At 39.3% G+C, this 8,278-nt stretch overlaps 1 protein-coding gene across 2 annotated transcripts in view; it reads right to left on the reverse strand.

The window, feature by feature from the left end:
* snap25a (synaptosome associated protein 25a) overlaps window positions 1–7,962 on the reverse strand; it is a 28,185-nt gene extending 20,223 nt beyond the window's left edge. The window contains exon 1 of one of the 2 annotated variants that reach the window (XM_007245354.3): window positions 7,774–7,962. The gene's annotated coding sequence lies outside the window, so the exon portion shown is untranslated. The remainder of the gene's footprint in view (window positions 1–7,773) is intronic. The other variant, XM_007245355.4, reaches the window with a different exon arrangement.
* Window positions 7,963–8,278: the final 316 nt, after the last annotated feature.

Below are 8,278 nucleotides of genomic sequence, written 5' to 3' on the forward strand. Positions count from 1 at the left end.
ATGTATTAAACTTTAAAACTATCTATGTTGTAACCAAAATTCTTCCTGGTTTTGTAATTAGGTTTACTTATGTACTGTTTTTTATTTCTATTTTGATCTGTTTTAATTAAATGAAGGAGATTTTGACTTTGTCAAGAAAATAATCAAGCCTTTTAGAAGTTACTGCTTCCCTATTGTCATTCAAAACCAGTCTCAGATTAATCAAAGCATACTAAATCCGTAGAGGCAGTTCATGGAAGTTGAGTCTGTGATGTTCAAAAGGTCAAGTGGACGGTAGACGCAGCCTATCCACTGCATACAATCTTCAAAAGAATGATCCTGGATTCAAATGTTTGATCCGATTGTTTCTGATGAAGAAAGAAGCTCTTCATGTGCACCTAACCAGTACAGGCTTGTGCTTTTGATGTAGGTGCTGCTATATAAAGAAAACCCCATTGCCACATGGTTACTTTGTGAGATTACTGTCTGTCTCGTATACTGATAAGAGAAATTTACACATCCATTTATTTTTGGTGATTAAATGCATCTCTGGTTAGTCACACTGAAATCTGACTGATGTGTGGGACAGAATATGCAAATAAATTGATTGTACTGGGAGGGGTTTTGGTTGATAATTTTGATGTTGTATGCGGGGAGTTGGATGATATTACCCAGCTATAACGCAACTGAAATGCCTCTCGGATCACCTCCTGACGTCTGTTTCAAAAGCGTCTTAGGTTTAAAATGTTTACAATAGCATTTGTGTGTGGTTTAGAAAATATAATGTTTATTATGATAAAGTGACAAGGTGTGAATGGGTATAAAGAGATCGTTATTAGATCTATTTTATTACCCCTTTTGGTTGAAAGACATAACATACTTAAGAATCAGGACATTTTCAACACACAAATGATTTAATATGATATAAAAACACTGCACAATAAATTTTCTGCACAAATATTTTGATTATCTTTATTTACCATTTAATTCTATTGTTTAATTACCCCCTTTCTCCCCATTTTCTCTTATAGTAATCTTTTCTTCATTCTGTGAGCTCCATGTGTTTTACTGTACCTCATGACTAAGAAACACTTTTTATGTAAATATTTTATTGCTTTTATATTTATTGGCATGCATTCCTAATTTTATATGCATAGTAAAAAGACAAGCAATTTTCCAGCTCTTTGACAGTAAGCAGCTACCAGTAGTTATGTTTTATGAGAAAATAAAAGATTTCAGTTTTTAATAAAGCCAGTTTTGTATAGCCTTGATACAAGGCAACCGAATCAAAAAGAACATACAACAAAATATACCAAGATATGACTAGATATGATTAAATTGTGAAGAACAGAGAATATACCAAGATATGACTAGATTAAATTGTGAAGAACAGAGCAGTAAGTGGCCTGTTCGAAGGCCTAGCATGGTCATGTTGACAGATGCAGATTAGGAGGTTAACGTGTCCATTGAGGAACGGATTAGCGGGTGGTGTTTTAATCCATGGCACACAGGCTTTAGACGAGAGCATGGCCCGTGACGGAGCTCAGTCAAGTAGATTTGCCCTCTCATACACACATACTGCCTATATACAGTATCATAACAGCAAAATCTTAAGGTTTCAATCTCAGCATCCTGTTGACACATATAGTAGGAAGAGTTGGTAAAGATGACTTCACAGGGGGATGGTATTAAAGTGATACTTTTAGGTTTGTTAGTCTGTCTGGTCAAATTGCTCAACATAGACATCAGATGTTTTAATGTCTTGCAGAGCTGAGGTAACATAGCCGTCAGTTAATCCCTTTTTTATATAATAATTTTAAGACTGTGTTGTTACTGACTGCGGTGACCTCTCCTAATCTGATTGTGACTCATGCAGGCAGGTGTTGGTCCACACTTAAAACTAAAAAGCACTACCATATGCCTCTCCTTCCCTCTCTCTCTCTTTCCCTCTCTCACTCTCTCCTCCCACAGCTTTATTCAATCTTTAGTCCTGTTAAAATTTATTTTTATTATTATTGTTATTTATTAAAATTTGTTAAAAATATCTAATTCAAACAGTACAGTAAATCACAATAATCCACTACAAGATAAACCATTAACAAAATCATTAGGTAAAATTGTGCATAAGTTCATGATTCTCTTCTCTGTTTAGGTATATTTTGGTGTATATGTATAGATATGTATGTTTCTATTTCTTTCCTATGTTTTTCTATTTTTTTTTCCTTTTTTTTGTTTGCTTGTTTTTTCTTGTTTTTTTTCTTTCTCTCCTTTTACCACCTTCTGCAAATCACTTCCCAGCCCCTCCAACCCTGAACCCCCTAACTGTATCTGCTTTAAAAATGTATATATATATTATAAATATAAATTTTAATAAATATTAATATAAATATTAAACAAATGAATAAACAAATAAATTAATAAAAAAGTATTATTAGTACTCCAAAGAGAGAGGGGGGTGTATTGTTAAATGAGGGCATTCTTCTGACTTCTCTTTGCTTCTGGTTTTCTTTACTCATCCATTCATTCTTGCTGGTCTTCATGACAGATTTATCATTGTCAAACTGCTCTGATAAAGGCAAGTACAGGGCTAAAACAAGATGGTGTATTAAAAAAATGGCTCTGGAATTCGTTTGTACATTCTCTAACAAACTCGACAATTTTTTCTTGTTTCTTGTTTCTTTTGCCGATTTGTCTGGCTTTCTGCCACTGTGAATGTGCTGTGCTATTTTTGTCATATGATATTTGTAACCTAACTATCAAGCATTCCTGTGCAGCATCGATCAGTAAACACTGAAAAGAGGAGACGATCGTTTGTGAAATATAATCTTTGCCGCTCTATGTGGGATGAGAGATCAGCAGTAGTGAGGCATCATTAAAACAAAGCAGAGGATGCGGGAAGTCGTGACATTAACACCCACTGCATCACAGCTGCACCGTTTGACCAGAGGGCACTGGTGGTGGAGATCTCCCAAAATATACGCAAAGCTCTTTCTATTTATACAACTCGTACTTACTTGTACCTTTACAAACTAGTACAATCTCAGAGTCTGAATATAAATCAGAACCCGTGTTCCTTTTTTGCATTTATCAACCATTGAAATGAAGAGATTTATTAGACCCTTTAAACTAAAGTGAAAGTTTTTCTAGAAATAGGTACAAATATAGACATAGATACTGAACTAGAATGCAAATCATGTAGTCACTACAAAATAGTGGAAATATGTTGATAGGGGTGTTGATATGAATTTATGAAACTATAAAAAACTACAAAAGGCAAAAAAAGCTTCTTCAAGCTAAACTTGATGCTTTAGTGAAGGGCTACACCTCCCCCAACATCATAACAACACCCTACTTGTGTGAACCACAATAGTCTTGGAGGGTCTTAAAAAAAATTAAAAAATACAGTGGGAGAAAGCATTACAGGTATGTAACAAAACAAATTAAATATATAAGTATATAGAAATATGCTATATCCTGTAAATTGTTAATCATCACAAAGAGGGATTTTAAGCATCTTAAAACTTTCAGAAGGCCCAAGAACAGGCCTAGTGGCCTTCAAAATGGACCAACAGATAAGTAAATGTCTACCTTTGGTGAAAAAACACAGCCTCTGAGGACTGAAGGGAGTCTTTAAAAGGTATTTTGAAGTAATGTAATGAGCAAGGAGACAGCTGGAAATCAGTCATTCTGGTATTACTACTGCATATTTGATTAGCCATATGTGAACCATTTCTTTAATCTGATCTTCCTCACTCTCACCTCAAACGGCTGCTCATGTTTCACAAATGGCTTGGGCTCTTACAGTTCTATGCTGATACACAAGCAGGTCACATATATGCTCTTAAACACCCAGTCTAAGAAAATAATCCAAATAAATTCAGCCTGGGGCAAGGAGGGGGTGCGGATTCTAAATTACCAAAGCTATCATGAGAGATCTAGTTTAAAAAAGGAGGAACATGTTCATCCAGGTTTGACTAACTAGGCACTGCTGTTGATATAATTCCCTACTCTAATTAATACATTGTTACCTTTAAAACCACTGATTCCTAAACATATTTAAGTTGAATTTCTTCTTAATTATCTTCTAAAAATATATCAGTGTTTACCAATACATCAAGATACCAGCCACAACCAATTAAAATATTTTCTACCCAGTCTTAGAGGTGTGTTAGAATTAAACTGTGAGAATTCTTAGCTGTCAAACACAGTGAGAATTATATCAGATCTGAAGCTACCATATATAAAGCTGTAAAGTCTCATTTTTTGTTACTATTAATTGACATGGAATCTCTTTTTCTCTTATCTCTCTTATGTATAACTACATTTTCTATAAAAAATACTCCAGTTTTACTGTAGATGTCTATTTTTTTATGTACAAATAGATCTGAATACTAATCATATTTTTATAATATGGTTTGCACTAGTTAAAATTAGTTTATGTTAATGTGGACCCCTAACCCTAGTCAATTATCTGAAATTTGTACTTGCAAAAATAATTGTTGATGAGTAGGCCTGCCACAATAATTACATTATTGTACAATAAATGGACATTACCTCATAATGTCTATTGTGTTTATTTGTATGTTTGTTCACATATTAATCAGTGAACAATATTTTAGCCAGTCAAGTAAGGACCAATTTATCAATAACTGTGACTATTTACACAGAGTGTGGACTGAAGTTGCTGAAGAAAAAAATATATATTTATATATTATGTACATAGTATATATTTCCCAAACTCAAAAATTATGTATTAAAACTGTGTATGAATGCTTGGTTATGATATTCTATTATCATTATGTCAAATATGAATAATAAATGGTCTCAGAATTAAAATAATATAGCTTATTGCAATTTCTTAACATAACTATATATCGTCCAAAAAAAAATATCATAACAGGCCTTTAAAGAATTATATATAATTTGAATTATTTTTACTATCATTTATGGTAGCCATGTGTCTTGGCACATAGTCTACCATATGATGTCTTATCAATGTAAGTAATGAGAGTGGATCTAACAGACCACATAATAAACTGGTTTGATATTACATGTAAAAACGTGGTTGTTTTGTATCTGAAATTCTAGAGAAAGAAATTTCCCAAGAAATGCTACAGGATTTTCCACAGAAGGGAATACATGGAAGGATAGGAATACATGTCATCTGATTATATTTTATTACAAGTTCTGTGTAAGCTGAGTCAAATAAATACGTTGATTATCCGGTTTTTAAGCTGGCATTTTAACAAATATAATGGCAAAATAAAAACTAGTATTGTTCTTTCTTAACAGCCTAGTAAAAATAGACAATACGGTGTCGTTTTTAGCTATAAAGCGAGCATGATAAAGCTCTGCTGCTGTTGGTGTTTGAGTGTTTTCAATGTTAGATCTGTGCTGCTGTGAGCTGATGAGTTTAGGGACGCAGTGGAGATGGTGAAATGTGTGTGAACAGCGCGGCGCTGGTGTGAGGAGTGCGTGTAGTGTGTTAGGTGTGTGTAGTGTGAGGGTTTGATGGTGATGGTGGATCATGGGTGTGCTGGAGAGCGGAGCTGCTCGACGGTCAGATCATGAGTCACCAGTTATCGAGGGAGCAGCAGCAGCTCTGCAGTGTTAGTCCGGCCAGCAGCCCGAGCCCAGCCGCATTAAAGCGACAACAGCCCCCAAAAACACCCAACAGCAGCGTGACGGACCAGACACCACCGGGGGGCTACAACACACACCTTCCTAATGACGCAGTTTCAGAGCTGGGCTCGTGCTGGGTTTAAATGCGGACTGGGTTTGAGAAATCGACCGAGCGAGCAGGCACGTCTCTCTCTCTCTCTCTCTCTCTCTCTCTCTCTCTCTCTCTCTCTCAGTGTCTCTCTCTCTCTCCACCCTGCGTCAGGAATGACTAATCACTGTTGAAAGCTGGGCTGGGTGTAAAAAGGCTCTGAAAGACCCCGGATCGGGAACACATGCGGCGCGGATGGGAAGCAGACAGCAGCGCGTGCGTGCAGGTGTGGGGATGCCAGGCACGTGACCCGAGCCCTGCCATCTGCAGCGCAGTTTAACGCGCTGTAGGCTGAAGCGGGCTTTGTGAGGAGCATCGAGCTAATTTGGAGGGATCTGACATTGATGTTAATATGCGGTCATGAGCCACACGTAATGCGCTTATAGAGAGGCGCGCGAGGCGGTGGTCGACCATAGACCATAGACCATAGAACAGTGTTGGGGGGGTTCACGTATAACTCTGGATGGGAAGTGTATTTGGTGTGTGTGTGTTTGTGTGTGAGGAAGAGAATGGGGGTTGCGAAGGCGGGGGAAGGAAAGAGGGGGGTGGTATAGATGAGCATAGAAGAAGATGCCCCATCAGTGCGGGTATCTTCCACCGTCCGCCCCCGCGCGCTTCTGCCAATGCAGGCTCCCGCCCATCGCCCATCACACTGCCTCGTCACGTAAACACGGCAGGGCTGGGGCCATCTCTCTCTCTCTCTTTCTCTCTCTCTCTCTCTTTCTCTCTCTATTTCTCACTCTCTCTCTCTTTCTCCCCTTTATGAAATAATAAAGACAATCAGCGAACATGAATGCGTTTGACGCTCCACTCAATAAGTTTGATTAGAGTGAATTTGGCTTCTTTAACCCTTGTCAGTACATACCCATCCCAACCCCCAACACACACACGCACGCACGTACACACACACTCCTGTTCGCTCTGTCGCAGTTTACCGTGCTGACAGACCCCATTTTCCACGATCTTTAGATACGAGCTCTTGTCTTTTTTTTTCTCTCAACAGTGTCATGTCAGCTTGTCAACACCAGCTGATAGCCCCCTGATTTCGCGTTTGGCTGAAATGAACATTTTACTAAAACACAGACTGCTGTTTTTACTCCCCTAAAGAAGAACAGAGAGAGAAAGACATAGGCTATGGTTTGCAGTAAACCTGTATTATCGAGGGACTACGAGCATGTGACTGACTGACACTCAAACGCAGGGACCAGTCCTGTAGAAAATATAAAGGAGATATAGGAAACAAAACAAATTTTCAAAGGAGACTAAAGCAGGCTTTATACGTAGATAAATTTACACCCTTCGTTCACAAGGAGCCGACCTGGTTTTGTATCATACACTCTCAGAACAGTGACAGAAAAATGGTACCAATCTGTCAGATTTGTGGTGGTATTGTTATCAGGGCTATGTCTTCAGTACCTTTTGTAAAATCGCACATTTGTATTCCTGAATTTCAGTTGAAGCCACAAGATCATGTTGTACCGTTGAGAGTACATCTGCACTGTTTCTACTTTTTTTCTGACTGTGTATTAAACCGAATTCAGATTAATCGTGTGTGAATGGACGGCGAGAAGCAGCATTGTGCTGAAGCGCGTCGGTTGCTGTCCGCGGTGCTGAAACGCAGAAACCGCCCACATCGTGCGCATTTCTCTAGCAGCACAACGCGGCTCCAAATGCGCACTTCCATCCCTCTCTCATCACTATCACGATACAACCAGACCCCTGTCTGAAGAACGTCGAACACAGTCCTTTACCACAATGGACCAAAAACACCGCATCCAAACGGCTGAAAACGACACGCGTCGTTTTAATGAGCTGATTTGCGCCACAGCGCTGGAGAGAGAGACGCGTTCACTGTTGCCCTCTGTCTGCCAACGTGTCCACGAGCCAAAAGCCAAAGATCAGTCTAACACAGATTTCATAACCATCATAATAACACGAGCAGCTAATTATGTCTATTAAAAGCCTTGGATTATTTCAATAGTCCAGGTAACAAAAGACAGAAGAGAGATAAGTCGCAGCCTCACCTGATCCCGTGCTGTGCGGATCGCCGTCTCTAGCCTAATGAAGCGGACGCGCTCTGCGTATCTCAACCACTAGCACTGATACTGGCTACCTCGACCCCCTCGCACTGGGACTGACTTGCTGCAAAGGCACTGCGCGCGTTTGATGCCCCTTCAGTTCTTCTTCAATGGAAAGCAGCTCTGCCCTCGCCAAAGATGGCCGCCGCTTTGACGTCAGCGCCTTTTAATAGCAGTCTGGAGTGGGGAGTGGGGAGGGGGGGGGGGGTATGTGAGTGAGGTGTGTGTATGTGTGGAAGGGGGGGGTTGTTATGTGATGAGGAAGAGTCCAAACCACACGCACTAAAAAACACCAGCACAAAAACGCTGCTTCAGACCAGCACAGCAGGAACAACAGCACGTGAGTGAGTGAATGGATGAATGAATGGATGGATGGATGGATGGGTGAAGGATACCTAAAACTGAACGTTCCTATTTGCGACACATCCTTAACTGTGAATCCTCAGTGTCA

The sequence above is a fragment of the Astyanax mexicanus genome, chromosome 1 (genome assembly GCF_023375975.1).
Source record: "Astyanax mexicanus isolate ESR-SI-001 chromosome 1, AstMex3_surface, whole genome shotgun sequence".
NCBI lineage: Eukaryota > Metazoa > Chordata > Actinopteri > Characiformes > Acestrorhamphidae > Astyanax > Astyanax mexicanus.